This window comes from Myotis myotis, unplaced genomic scaffold (assembly GCF_014108235.1).
Source record: "Myotis myotis isolate mMyoMyo1 unplaced genomic scaffold, mMyoMyo1.p scaffold_m19_p_2, whole genome shotgun sequence".
Classification (NCBI taxonomy): domain Eukaryota; kingdom Metazoa; phylum Chordata; class Mammalia; order Chiroptera; family Vespertilionidae; genus Myotis; species Myotis myotis.
In genome coordinates, this window is record NW_023416324.1 from 74,808,123 (window position 1) to 74,822,495 (window position 14,373).

At 42.3% G+C, this 14,373-nt stretch overlaps 1 long non-coding RNA gene across 1 annotated transcript in view; it reads right to left on the bottom strand.

Moving 5' to 3' along the window:
• The window catches only part of LOC118676780, a 30,373-nt gene that overhangs the window by 3,920 nt on the left and 12,080 nt on the right, over nucleotides 1-14,373 (bottom strand). Inside the window, exon 2 of the long non-coding RNA XR_004974220.1 lies at nucleotides 5,575-5,691. This is a non-coding gene — a long non-coding RNA (uncharacterized LOC118676780). The remainder of the gene's footprint in view (nucleotides 1-5,574; nucleotides 5,692-14,373) is intronic.

A 14,373-nucleotide genomic window follows, 5' to 3' on the forward strand; every position in this document is an offset into this window, starting at 1 on the left:
AGAGAGGCGGGGACTTGCAGTGGGAACTTGTATGAGGCTGCCTCATGGCATCCCGCATCCCCCCCCCTGACTGTCCACTGGAACTCCAAGCCAGCGAGGGCTGCCTCCAGGCCATAGCCCCAAGTCCCTCGCCCCCACCCCAGGCCTAAGAGTGCGGCACTGGGCAGGGGTGCCTGGGGGTCTGGGAATGTGGCATGAGGGGCCAGCGTGGCATCAGGGGGCTGTGTTTACACTGACAAGTTCCCTGCTTCTGCCCCGGCCCAGGCATCCTTCCTTCCTCCCCTCAGCGGCCCAGCTCCTGCCTATGTGCTTGCCGGGCAGGCCCAGTTACACTGGGGAGTGAGCCATGGCGATCGGGATGGCCACTTCCTTGGACGGGATGGCTGGGCCGTGGCAATTCATGAGGGCGACAAGGCCTGCGGGGCATACACAGCCCTCGGGTGGCGGGGGTGGCCGGCCAAGCCGAGTGCGGCTTCGGTGGGGCCAGCAGGAACCCAAGGCCATCCCAGCCCCCACAGGTCCCAGGCAGGACAGTGGTTCAACGGCAAGCAGTGTCTCCATGCATGGCACCTGGGGGCAGCAGCAGCTGCCGCAACCCCGCCCCATGCTTCAGGGATGGGGAGGAGGCTCGTGGCCACCAACGCCCTAGGCGGGGACTTGCAGTGGGGACTTGTGTGGAGGGGCAAACATAGTGAAAGGAATAATAAGTATGAAAGAAATGACAGGGTCCAGAGCGGGCGAGCTGCTCCCGCCCCCTGGTGGTAGAACAGGGAGGAGAGCGCTAGGTGCAGGGAGGGGACCTCAGCTGGGATCCCCCTGGTGTGGGGAAGGGGCCTGGCCTGGGCCCGGTGGGCAGCTTAAGAAGTCTGGCTGAGCAGGTGCTGGTTCATATCAACTCTTATTCTGCCATCTTCCTCCAGCTCTCCAAGCTAGCTCCCCTGCCCCACCTGCCCGAAGGAACGGGCTCTGGGTGACCTCCCCGAGCACAGACTGTGGACCCGGAGACCTTGAGGAAGAGTGCCTGGTGGGGGCCAATGCAGAACTACCAGGGCAGAGCTGCTTCAGTGTTTAGGTGAAATTTGCAACTGACCCAAGGAGGAAACCGAGAGGGGAAAGGCCAATAGGTGTGAATTCCCAGCGCTTTAGCTACTTGAAAACAGTCCCACTTGGAATGTGAGGGGACTGTACATTCAGCTGAGAAGTGAGGGGGCTGAACCCCTCCGTTGCTGGGCTCCTGTCATTTCGAGACCCGAGCGTCCACCATGAGAAGGAAAAAATGGAGGGAGGGGCCGGAGGAAGGGAGGACAATTAAAGGAAACGTGTCTAGACTTTTCCCAGCCCTCTCCCTCTTTCCACTGCCTACAAAAGCCCCAGGCATGGCCACAGTTCTGTTTCCACCTTTTAGTCCCCTATTCTCCGAACACAGAGGCAAGAAATAAGGAAGGAGTCTGTGCTGCCTTCAGAAAGTATATACCTGATTGCCCAGTTGCCTCCTGCAGAGGGAGGCCAAACTGCAGCTTAGGCCTGCTCCCCCCGTGGAGGGGGCCTAAGCCATCAGTAGGACGTCCCGTGAGGGTTCCCGGACTATGAGAGGGGGCAGGCCGGTCTGAGGGACCCACCCCCCCAGTGCACAAATTTTTGTGCACCGGGACCCTAGTATGTATATAAAAGCCTAATATGCAAAGTGTCCCCTCGAGAGTTCGACCAACTGGGAGCTCAATCGCTCGCTATAATGTGCACTGACCACCAAGGGGTGGTGCGGAATGAAGGGAGGCCCCGGCTGGCAGCTGGCAGCTGGGGAAGGGAGGCCCCAGCCGGCAGCCAGCAGCCACTTAAGGACCCTACCTATGCACAAATTTCAGGCACTGGGCCTCTAGTTCAGTGATAAAATGTGGATTCAAACTCAGATCTACATGACACTAAAAATATTATTCCTTTCACTATGTTTGCCCCTCCACACTTTCATTTCTATGATTAAAATGCATCCACTGTATTATTGACCATTCACCCCTTAATAACAAAATATACAGTTTAAGCACATTTAGACATTAAAAAAAAAAGAGTCAATCTTCATTCCTGGCTCCTATTTGAAGTTAAAGTTTATTACTGAAGCTGAAGAGAACTCTTTTAAGTATGAAAGAAATGCAAGTGGTATTCCAAGTTACAATATGTGTGTGCTCAAGTGGGAAACATGAGAAGAGCATCTGCCAAATTCATTTTGGCCTCATTTGATACTATCTCACTGATCTGGGGCCAGCTTACATTTGTTTCTCTCTCTCTCTTTCCTTCCTCCATTTCCTCTTCATTCCAGAAGCATACAAAAACTATAGCAAAGAAGCTGGATAAAGTTTCCAATAATATACTGAAAACACTATTAAATAAAGGAATGGCTATCTAGTCCAAGGATAACCTCATTTCAACTAAGAATAACCCAAAACACTAAAATAAAAAGAATCTTTATGGGATCATAAATAACAACTGGAGATAAAATTACTTAAGATATTCATTTTAAAGAAATATATTTTTAGAGACAAATTCTCAAAAGAACTAATTCAATTCGTACTTATGCACAGGGCTTTATAATTTAGTATGAGTCAACCTTCAAATTGTACTTTTTAATTCAAACTTTTAAAAAAGTCTTTAATTATGTTAATTCTACTTCCAGCTTTTAACCCCAGCACTGATCCCTATCTGCTCAACCCTGATGCTAATGAATCCCAGATTTCTGATACTTGTAACTAAACAGCATCAGAATTGAGCATTAGTTTTTGAATTTCATGATAGTCTCCTGCACATCTATCTACATTTGCAATTGTTTTAGTCTAGTGTATGTAAGTGGTAGTAGTTTCTTTAAAACACAGTCAATTCTTAATCAGTTATGCTTTTCAAAATGGTCAAAGTAAAAATGGCTAGTAGATTTATATTTTAAAGCCACCTAGGTGTTTCCCCTTACTGTGATATTGTCTGGTATCCTCAGTTCTTTGCTTCCAACTTCTTGGTAAATTAAAGAAGACTGTATTTAACACAACAGTAAAGAAAAAATACCTTTCTAGATAACCAAACCTACAGGCTAAAAAATCCTGTCTTCTCTCCTAGACCACTAAATATCAACTAACAAATAGAGGAGTACCAATGAATATTTCCATTATCCTCCCAAGGAAAAATTAAAGAACTGCATCAGACACATATTAATGCTGAGATATACCACAGGAAATAGTGTTTTAGTACTCTCCCTTAACACGTTCACATGTAACAGAGGAGATAAAATTAACAGACAAGTATAATTCAGTGTCATGAGGATATGAGGATAAGCACACGGTTCTATGGAAATACATTGGAGGGATTTTCACCACCCCCAGAAGAGGGGAGAAGTTAGGAGTGTATAGGAGAGTTCCCCAAAGGAAGTGATGCCTAAAAGAGACTAAGAAGTAAGTATCCACTTTGCATAGGCTAAGATTGTTATAATAAAAAAAGACTGACAATAACAAGTGTTGGGGAGGATGTGGAAAATTGGAACCCACATACATTGCTAGTGGGAATGTAAAATGGTGCGGCCACTTTGGAAATCAACTTGACAGGTCCTTAAAAATGTTAAGCATAGAATTACCCTATGACCCGGTTATTTCACTCCAAGATATACACCCAAGAGAACTGAAAACATACATCCACAGTTATGTTCAAAGTGGTATTATTCAAAATAGCCAAAAAGTGGAAACAACCATTAATTGATGAATGTCCATCAATTGATGAATGAATAAACAGAATGTGCTATACATTCCAAAATGGAGTATTATTCAGTCATAAAAAAAGAAAGAACCATTGATACTAAAAGAACAGAAGAACATGGATGAACCTTAAAAACATTACACTAAAAGAAGCCAGTCACAAAAATCCACACATTGTATGATTCCATTTATATGAAACTAGAGGTCTGATGCACAAAATTCATGCAAGGGACTCAGCCCTCACAGCCCCATCTTCATCCAGAAGGTCGTCTGGAAGGTCGTTTGGCTGTCTGGTCTAATTAGCATATTACACTTTTATTATTGTAGATGTCCAGAAAAAGCAAATTTGTAGAGACAGAGAGTAGATTAGTGGTTTCCAGAGGCTGAGGAGAAAAGGGGAATGGAGAGTGACTATAAATGGGTAAAGTGATGGTGAAAATATTTTGTGGTGATGAAAATATTCTGGAATTACATCATGGTGATAGTACCTGTGGACAAAAGCCAATTCTGTGAGTATACTATTACTGAATTGTCACTTTAAAATGGAGAATTTTGAGACATATGCATTATATCTCAACTAAAAAGAAGAAATAAGAATGAGCAGATGGAAAGAAAGGAAAATGTGGCAAAAATGATAGGTGATAAAGAGGAGGGAGAAGTTGATGTAGGTTCCAGAGCATGGGAAGCAGGGAACGGAACGGAGTGGGACTGAGGGGTGGCCCATCTTCCATTTAGGGCAAAGGCACAGAGGCGAGCACTGCCTACTTGTACGGCTGTAGATTCAGAAGCTAAGGGAATTGATATCTAATGCTTCTCTTCTGACCATGAGATAAGTAAGCAACAAGTTGGCAGGGCAGGAAGTCTGAGGTGAACAGAGGAGGTTAAGAACAACCTCTATAGAGAGGAGAAAAGAGATGTATTGAAAGTTCCCCAGATTTGCTTTTAAAAAAAGCTTCCATATTTGAGAGAATAGAGCAATCAACTTAGGCACCAAATGAGCAGGGGTCTCAGGAAAGATGTTCTCTCTGTCAAGCCTCCGGAGTCCTTGGACTAGAGCAGCGGTTCTCAACCTGTGGGTCACGACCCTTTGGGGGTCAAACGACCCTAAGACCATCGGAAAACACATATATAATTACATATTGTTTTTGTGATTAATCACTATGCTTTAATTATGTTTAATTTGTAACAATGAAATTGGGGGTCACCAAAACATGAGGAACTGTATTAAAGGGTCGCGGCATTAGGAAGGTTGAAAACCACTGGAATAGAGTGTGAGAGGCTCTCCTCTCACTTCCTGCTACTGTGTACAGCCTCGTCTGCATCTCCAAGGTTCTCCTGGTCAGCTTATCAGCTGTGTATGTCATGCAGTAAGCAGCTTCTTGGTTTAGTATTTGTGGTCTCCTCATATTTACATTGTTCCAACAACTAGGTACTAGAGACTTCAAAAATTGATATGAAGATGCCTTTTATGAAATTTTTCATAGCCTTAAGGGAAAACAAGTGTTTCCTCTTTATTCACGTATCTTATTTTTTAAATTGGTTTTCATAATTCTTTCAACTTTAAAAAACCAGAATCTAATTTGATATGCTCTCAGCGGTTCTCAACCTGTGGGTCGCGCACAATGAAAATACATCCTGCATATCAGATATTTACATTACGATCCATAACAGTAGCAAAATTACAGTTATGAAGTAGCAACGAAAATAATTTTATGGTTGGGGTTCACCACAACATGAAGAACTGTATTAAAGGGTCATGGCATTAGGAAGGTTGAGAACCACTGAGAGTCTAGATCAAAACATATTAATACTTATTTTCTATGCTTTGAAATGAATAAAATTAACTTACCTTCACTGGTAATATTGATGTCAAGTCAGATGCTGATCATTTCGTCATAAACTTCCAAATCAAGATCTAGATCTCCATGGAATATAAACATAGAATAATGCCACCAGATGATAGTACCTGTGGACAACAGCCAATGATTTATTAGAACATTATGGGAAGGTGTTGTATGGTTACTGCTGAGTCATATAAATGTCCCAAGTCTTCAAAAAGTACTAACGTGTTTAATTTCTACACATTAGACAAATATACACTAGTTACGTTAACATTTTTTGAAAGCTTCCTATGCAGCAGGTACTTTTGCACATGTAACCTCATTTGCTTCTTCTTCCAACACTGTTATACAGATGAAAAAAAATGTAGCAGCTCATACATATCAGAGCCAGGATTTGAACCGGGGGATTCTGGTTGTAGGTTCTAAGTTCTTAATCATACATGTACTGCCTTGACATACATCCAGGTACAATACTCCAAAGACTCTTAAAGTCTAAATGGTATGAGGAATTCCAGTTGATTTATTCCCCTGAGGTTGCTAGTCTTTCTCAAAATACATAAGTGTGATTCAAAATTTTAAATATTACAAGTCAGGATGAATTATAAAGAGGCTGAATTAAGGGGAGGAAAGGTGGGTTTAAATTTTAAGCAGAAATACAACTACTGGGTTATGTGTTATGCCGGAGTTTGCTCAACTAGTTGATCACTAATGTGTGTATAGTTCTAAAATTCCCTAGCAATGAGAAAAATGCATATATTCTGTGAAGCCCTCCCTTCTTCCACTGCAGCATGTTTTCGTCTATCTGATTAGGCGTTCATTACCCATTCCTGCAGGCACTGCTCAGAGTCTCTCTCCTCTCACTCTGCCAATTGGACTCTTCTTTCATTGTATACTTTGCTAATGCTGGTCTATCCTGGATAATTTGGCACTTATTAGGTTACAAGACCATTTTTTTTCAAACTCTTTTAGGAAAGAAGCAGAGCACAAATAAATAAAACTGCATAATACTAAATTCTCTTAAGCATGATGTATGATATATCATGAACTCAACTGGAAACCCTTTGGGGACAGGAAGTCCTTAAGAGCCTGGGGCAGGTGGCAGGATGCTGAGTATATTACGGACAATAGTGCCAAGCATACAGTCCCCTCCATTCAGGGATATTCTGTGTGAGCTGGCTCCATTTGGTGAATAAATTTACTTACATTTGCAAATGTGTAAACATGTTGAGATTCAATACGTGAACTTGAAATAAGACCTGCAGTCATTACATTTCCTAGGTATTTCTGCCAAAGTAAATATTTTTTATCTTGGTTCTCTGATTTTCCAATGCTGTTTTCTTTGTATTTTTCTTTGCTCCTGTTATTATTTCCACTTTGCTTTGTAAACACTTAAAATGTGTTGCCTCCTCCTTGGAAAACAGTAAAGAAATCCTAAGGGCAGGGGCTGGCTTTGGGTATCAAAGAAGCACCGTAAGGGATGCGTACAAGATGTTAGCATTCACCTATGTGAAGAGAGAACAAATGTTCAACTAACAAATGGCATTTCTTTTAACTAACTTCTCTATATTTATATAAATTATAGGTATTGTGGTAGCAGTAGCAACAGTAGCACACAATAATAAATACGTTAATAGCATTTACTCTGCACCAAATATCCTTTAAACATGTTACTGATAACAGTATCACGCTCCTTACAATAACTCCATGACATAGGTCCTAGTTTACCAACAAGATGAGAAACAGAAAGGTTAGTGAACTTTCTCAATGTCAGATAGCTAGTAACTGACAGAGGCAGGATTTGCGCCCAGGTAGTCTGAGTCCAGAGCACCCACTCATAATCCCTTTAATATAAAATGCCTCACCATTGTTACGATTTTCAGTGTTGACCCTAAGACACTCTAATGTTCTGATTTTTCTCTCAGTCAAAATTGAGTGCCTTTGTATAGGTATACAAATTATACCACACACCCAGAAAAGCCCTGAAACTATACTATTCTCTATACAACAATTTCACAAAAATCCAAAACTATTCAGTCTAATTGAATGGTTAAACTCCATAAGATTCTTATACAAATAAAATAAAAAAATAAAATTCATTTCAGAAACTATTTCTTTTAACTTGTAGCCTAGAGGAAGAAAACTAAAAGGTAGGCATTTCTGTACTAATAACTTTTTATTTCAAAAGAATTTCAAACTTGCAGGAAAGTTGTAGTAACTGCTCAAAAAAAAAAAAATGTCCATGTTCTCTTCACCCAGACATTCCATTCAAGCTGAGCCCACCACTTAATAATGGTCGTTCTAGCCAAACATCTGTTCCAGGGTCACACTTTGTACTTAGCTGTCCTCTCTCTTCAGTCTCATTGTATCTGGAGCAAGACCAGCTCTTCCTTGACCTTCACTGTGCTTACATTATTAAAGGCTGCTGGTTAATTATTTTGCAGAATGCCCCTCATCGGTACTAGTCAGGTTTTCTCATGAGAAAATTCAAAGATTATATTTTTGTGAACTAATGCTGTGTGCTTCTAATTACATCCCATCAAGTGACACATGATGTCAGTTTGTCACGTCACTGGTGACGGTAACTTGATCACTTGAATAAGGTCGAATCTTCCCAGTTTCTCCAGTAGAGTTGCTGTATTGCCCTCGATAATAAGGGTTGGTAGACAGATACTTTGTGGTTATACAAATATCCTGATCCTCATCCAACTTTCACTGACTACTTTTAGCATCCACTGACATTTCTTACCTGAATTATGATGATGACTGCCAAATTACCATCTTGCAAATCTCTAAATTCTTTCCATTTATCAGACAGCATCCTATTTTAAGAAAAAACTTTCTTCTCCCCCACTTATTCATGCATTTATTTGTATCAGTACAGTCCCATGGGTGTCTGGTTTGTTTAGTGGATAGACTATAACATCATTATTGTTTTGCTATTTAGATAATCCCAGGCTTTCAGTGGGAATTCCTTCAAGCTGGTTGCTGTGTTTTTTTGTCATCTTCCCATAATTCTTTGAAAGCATCTATATTTTTTTTTGCACAAGATTTCCAAAACTCATTTGTACCTTCTCTCCCCCAGCCCTAGAACCAAAAATTTTTCAAAGAACTATGGTTCCTTTTAGCAAAGACTGGTATTTAGAGACTAAGATCTGGACAACAAATGTGCTTATGTTCACTGGGATGTCACCACATCCTGGCCCTTTCAGTGAGCAGAGTTAGGAAATATGTTATGTTTCATTTGTGTATGTATATAGATGTATGTACATATTCACATATACCCATATACTATCACATTTCTATTTGTTCCTATATTGAAATTTTTATTTATATAATTTTTCCATATTGAAATTCTTGAGTTCAGACCAATACCTCAAATCCCAGTTCTTAGTACAGGGTTCACTCTAGCTTTCTCCCTTTTTATATTTGTAACTTTCTTCTCTGACAGCACGAGCCTGGCTCCCATTACCTTCAATATATTTGCTCATTGGCCTCATTGGGATTTCTTATTTAGACCTTCCTAATGGCTTCCTGACTAAATTATTTAAAAAGAAAGAAAGAAATTAAGCAAGCAAGCAAGGAAGAATGGCTTGCAATACCAAATTTTTGAGATTTAGTAATCTGTTAAAGCCATAACATAGGCCCTAAGACTAAATATATCAACCTAGCACCTCATTCCCTTGTCACAGAGAAAAGAGTTTAAAGCTGTTTTCCAATGGCTTCTCACCTGACTTTTATTGTGGGTAAGATATACATATTGATCCTATATTTATAACAAGAATTGACATCTGTAAATGTTGTATTATTAATAAAAATTTCAAGAGCAAGGTGTCACTAACTTTTTCAAAACAGATAATAGAAATTCTAATATATCCTTACTGGCCATCCCCTCCTATATAATAAAGAGGTAATATGCAAATTAACCCTCACACCCTCACAAGATGGCTGCCTATGACCAGGCTGGCAGGGGGGTTAGTGAGGGACTCCCAAATGACTGAATAAGCAGGTGCGTGGGACAACCAGGCTAGCAGTGGGGTTAGTGAAGGATGACCAAATGACTGAACAGCAGGCTGTGTGGGGCAACCAAGCTGGCAGAGGGGGCAGTAAGGGGCAACTAGGCTGGCGGAGGGGGCAGTTGGGGGCAACTAGGCCGGCAGTGGAGGCAGTAAGAGGCAATCAGGCCAGTGGGGGGGGGGGGGCAGTAAGGGGTGACCAGGCTGGCGGAGGGGGGCAGTTAGGAGTGACCATGCTGGCAGAGGGGGGCAATTGGGGGCAACCAGGCCGGCAGAGGGGGGCAGTAAGGGGTGACCAGGCTAGCGGGGGTGCAGTTAGGAGCGACAAGACCGGCAGGGAGGGGGCAGTTGGTGCGATCTGGCTAACAGTGGGGGGGAGCAGTTAGGGGCAACTAGGTTGGCAGGGGGGGCAGTTAGGGGTGACCAGGCAGGCACACCAGTGAGCGATTAGGAGCCAGCGGTCCAGGATTGTGAGAGGGACGTCCGACTGCCCATTTAGGCCCGATCCCTGGGAAGTCGGACATCCCCCAAGGGGTCCAGGATTGGAGAGGGTGCAGGCTGGGTTGAGGGGACGCTCCCACCCTGCACGAATTTTGTGCACCGGGCCTCTAGTCCTATATAATAAAAGGCTAATATACAAATTGTCCCCTGGACCGGGAATTCACCTGGGAGTTTGACTGGGAGTTCGACCAGGGGTCAGGGCCAGCCAACCACCTGTGGCCCCTCCCCCAGCTGGCCCCAACCCTGATCAGCCACCCCACCCCAATCGGGGTGGGCCAGCCGGACCCCGCCCATGCACAAATTCGTGCACCGAGCCTCTAGTCCCCGTAGAGTTAAGATGGGGAAAGTGGGCCCACAAAGGTCACAGGCCTTATTCAAGGTCATGGAGCTAATTAGTAGTAGCTCCCAATCACGACTTTAGGTTCCTAAGTTTGCAAATCAATATGTCATACTATCTTTGAAGCATTCTCCAAATAACTAACATCCATTTGAAGATCTGTCCACTGAGAAACATGTGGTACTGGGAGCCCTCGTGAGAAAAATGTATAGCTGTGAATGTAGCGAGCCTACTTTAAAAAATTGGAAGAGAACAATCTCTTCCATGGGAACATCAACAAAACACTCAAATGCTGAACTAAAAACAGAGTTCACATAGCCAGGCACTATTCCTTACATTAATATTCCAAGATTCCTCCAAAACTCAGGGGTGGGGAACATCCAGCCTGCGGGCCTTATAAGGCCCACAAAATCATTTGATCTGGCCCTGCCAAGGCATTGGGGGTGAGTTAATTAAATGTTTGACCAAATATAGCAGACTCATTTTTAAACTGAGAGTTTTATATGGCCCGAGAATGATGCTATCCAAACGGCCCTTGGCAGAAAAAGGGTCCCACCCCTGCTCCAAGTCATCATAACCCGCATCAATCACCACAGTGCCACACATATGAAGACATGCAAAATAGGGATAATAAGGCCATCTACCTCATCAGCATACTGGAAAGATTAAGACCGTGCTTATAAAAATATTATGTAAATGGGGCTGGACTAGACTGTTCTAAGTGGCTCTTTTCCCCTTGATGTAAATAGCTTCTGTCAAAAAGCTGATTAAACCAACTTTGTGCAGCAAGGTATCGGCTCTGGCACCAACGCACATGAAGCACAGCGCTAAGCAGGTCATTCCAACTTCTGGTGGCCTAGTTTCCTGCTCTTCCTCTGCAAAATGGAGATGACAGCGCAGAGTTCTCGGAGCTGGTATGCAAATTCAGTGAGCGTCAAGTATGTAAAGTGCTGAGCATGAAGCCTGGCACCAGTGCTTGGTTCATAAAGGACAGCTCCCCTCCGGCCCCAGCCTGGGCACAGCGCCGCCAGGCCAATGAGCTCTCCCTTCCCAGAGCCCTCCACATAACTCTTGGGCCCTAGCATCGCTGGCAGTGCACACTACCGGCGGGAATTGAAAGCTGCTTGAAATTTGCTATGGCTGTAAATAAAACAGAGCCCGTTTTATATTTGCAAGAGGACATTTAGGCAACTCCTAAATCACTTCACTGTTTTTCTGGATTTGGCCTCACACAATCCTTAAGGAGGGATCCCAGTTTCTAGCTTTCCCCCGCCCCTCCCCGAGGGTGCTGGACATGATCAGTTTACCCAAATATCTTGGTTCTGAAGATGTCATTTATCTTCCATGATATATTGACACTTCATCACACACGGCTAATGAAGAATGGAATTTCAGACTAGGATAAACAAAATTAAAGAAATGAGATGATTTTATGGAAAGGCCGCAGAAACGATAAAACCCTTAAAAGATTTAAAGGGGATCAGGGACAGAAACAGTCTTCAGGCAGCCAAACACTGGTAGCTCTCTTTCCTTAGTACGTGACTGCTGGCCAACTAAGCTGGTTTACTACTTAAAGCTTAGCTTTTTTAAACTGTTGTGTGTTTTTTTCTCCTCCAGGAAAAAAAAAAAAAATGTCTAGTGTTCAATGAAATACCAGGTGCACTGTGGCTTTCCCTCTTGTTTAAAAGAAAAAAAGAAAGAAAGAAAAAACACCCATTGTCACTCATAGGCTTCAGCCTAGCCTGTCAAGCAGGAATTAAAATCTCTTTAAAAACAAGCTTTGCCTGGTCATGTGTCAGGCAGACATGAGCTGGATCAGCTTACAGCAGGGGCCTGAGGTAAGGCGGCCCAAAAAACGTTAGAAGGAAGCAGCCCCCAGAAAATTGTACGATTTCTTCACTCATCTCCCACACCTTCACTCCCTCCTGCCTCTCCCCTTTGTAAGAACTGGTGCCATGCGCAACACAGATGAAAGAGTAATTTCTCTCCCTCTATTAATGACAGCACTAGATTGTGAAATTAGCCCATCAGGGACTAATGTCTACCTCCCATTTCTAAAGATCTATTTTTCTTTTTAAAATCATGAAACGAAAAACATCACTGCAAAACCCACTATTGGGCCTTTGATTTCATTAGGTCCAAAGGTACAAAGCCTGCAGAGCGAGGAAGTTGGGTTTATTTTTAAAGAACACATCAAATATTAGCTGAAAATTGGTTGTAAATGGGGCCACTTAAGCCTCCATGGAAAGGAATTGCAGAGGCTTGGGATTAAAATTGCAGGAAGCCAAAAAGAAAATTGAGGACAAGGAAATGATGACTGATGGGCTTGGTGCTATTATCTCTGAGAATACTAAGGACACTGAAGCTTGGGGAAAATTACATAGGTGACCTTGAGAACGAGCCCAGACTCAGAAGGCGGCTGGGTGGAGCTTCCTGCGGGGATGCAAGTGGAGCGGGCAGAATTCCTCCTTTCTAAATGGATGATGAGGATGTTTCAGATAAGCAGTTTTGATTTCCTTTTAGCATGCGGAGCTGCAAGCTTCATCTCCAAGAATAAATGCCATGCCCGCCTTATAAAAGGCTCTGTCTTCAGAACCTGTAGCTTGAAACTCTTAAATGGACCTAGAGCATTTCATGACTTTGAGACATAGGAGACTGGAGATTAAAAATGGACTCTATTGACTAAATTACTGTACTGTGTGTTTTTTTTTTCTTCCTCCTCTGCCATTGCACACAGAATGGGAAGCCCTAAGCCATTAAGGAGACTCAATCTAAACTTCCTGCAGCCCCTTTAAAATGAGAACTCGATCTCAGGCAATGTAACTGCTGCAGATTCTTACTTCTACACTTAACTTTCTGAAGGTGCATTTGCTAGCGCATTCCTTTAGATCAGAGGCTCTTAAAATGGTTAATATCAAAACCTCTTTATCAATCTTAACAATTGCTGTGGACTCCAAAGAGCTTTTTCCTAGATATAGGTCACATCTAAAAATATTTACCATGTTACAGCTAATAACCACTTAATATTTATTAATTTATTAAAATATATTCTAAAAACCCATTAGAACTAACATAAATAAATTTTTATTAACAATGCTCAGATTTTCCCAAACTTGTAGTGAGATGGTGGCACTGTTTTACATTGTTGCAATTTTTTTTTTTCATGCCTGGCTTAATAGAAGACAGCTGAAGTCTCCTATCTGCTACATTCAATCTGTTGTGATATTTTGGTTAAAGTACATAAAGAAAACTATGCTAAGAGAAATAAGCCGGTCAGAGAAAGATAAGTATCGCATGATATCACTCATATGTGGAATCTAATAAACAAAATAAACTGGTGAACAAAATAGATCCAGAAACATAGAGGCATGGAACAGACTCTGGAATCCCAGAGGGAAGTCGGAGGTGGGTGGGTAGGTGGAAGAGATCAACCAAAGAACTTGTATGCATATATAGGTAACCCATGAGCATAGACAGTAGGGTGGTGAATGCCTGGGGTGGTGGACATGGATGGGCTAGAAGGGCTCAATGGGGGGGGGGGGGGGGATTTATACTTTCAACAATAAAGATTTAATTAAAAATTTTTAAAAAGAAACCCCATTCTTACACAGATATGGAGTTTAAAAACAGGAATAGCATGATAGCCTTTTCAGAGAATTTGTTTATTTTTTCCTTGACACTACACTAAAATGCAACAACTGTAGTTTTTACAGGACTCTAGGCCCACATCAGCGAACTTTTCCTACGCTGATGTATTAAAATTCACTGACCTATTTAGCACTTGATCTTTACCCATGTGCAATTTTGTAACAGCAATCATTGGTCATTTAGAGAATAATGATTCACTGAGTCATGCAGAGGTTCCAAATGCACAACGGAAAACTTCACAGTACACATGTGAGAGAAGTAAGATGAAAAAGCAAATAACATCTCAGTGTTATTATAAGTTATTACAA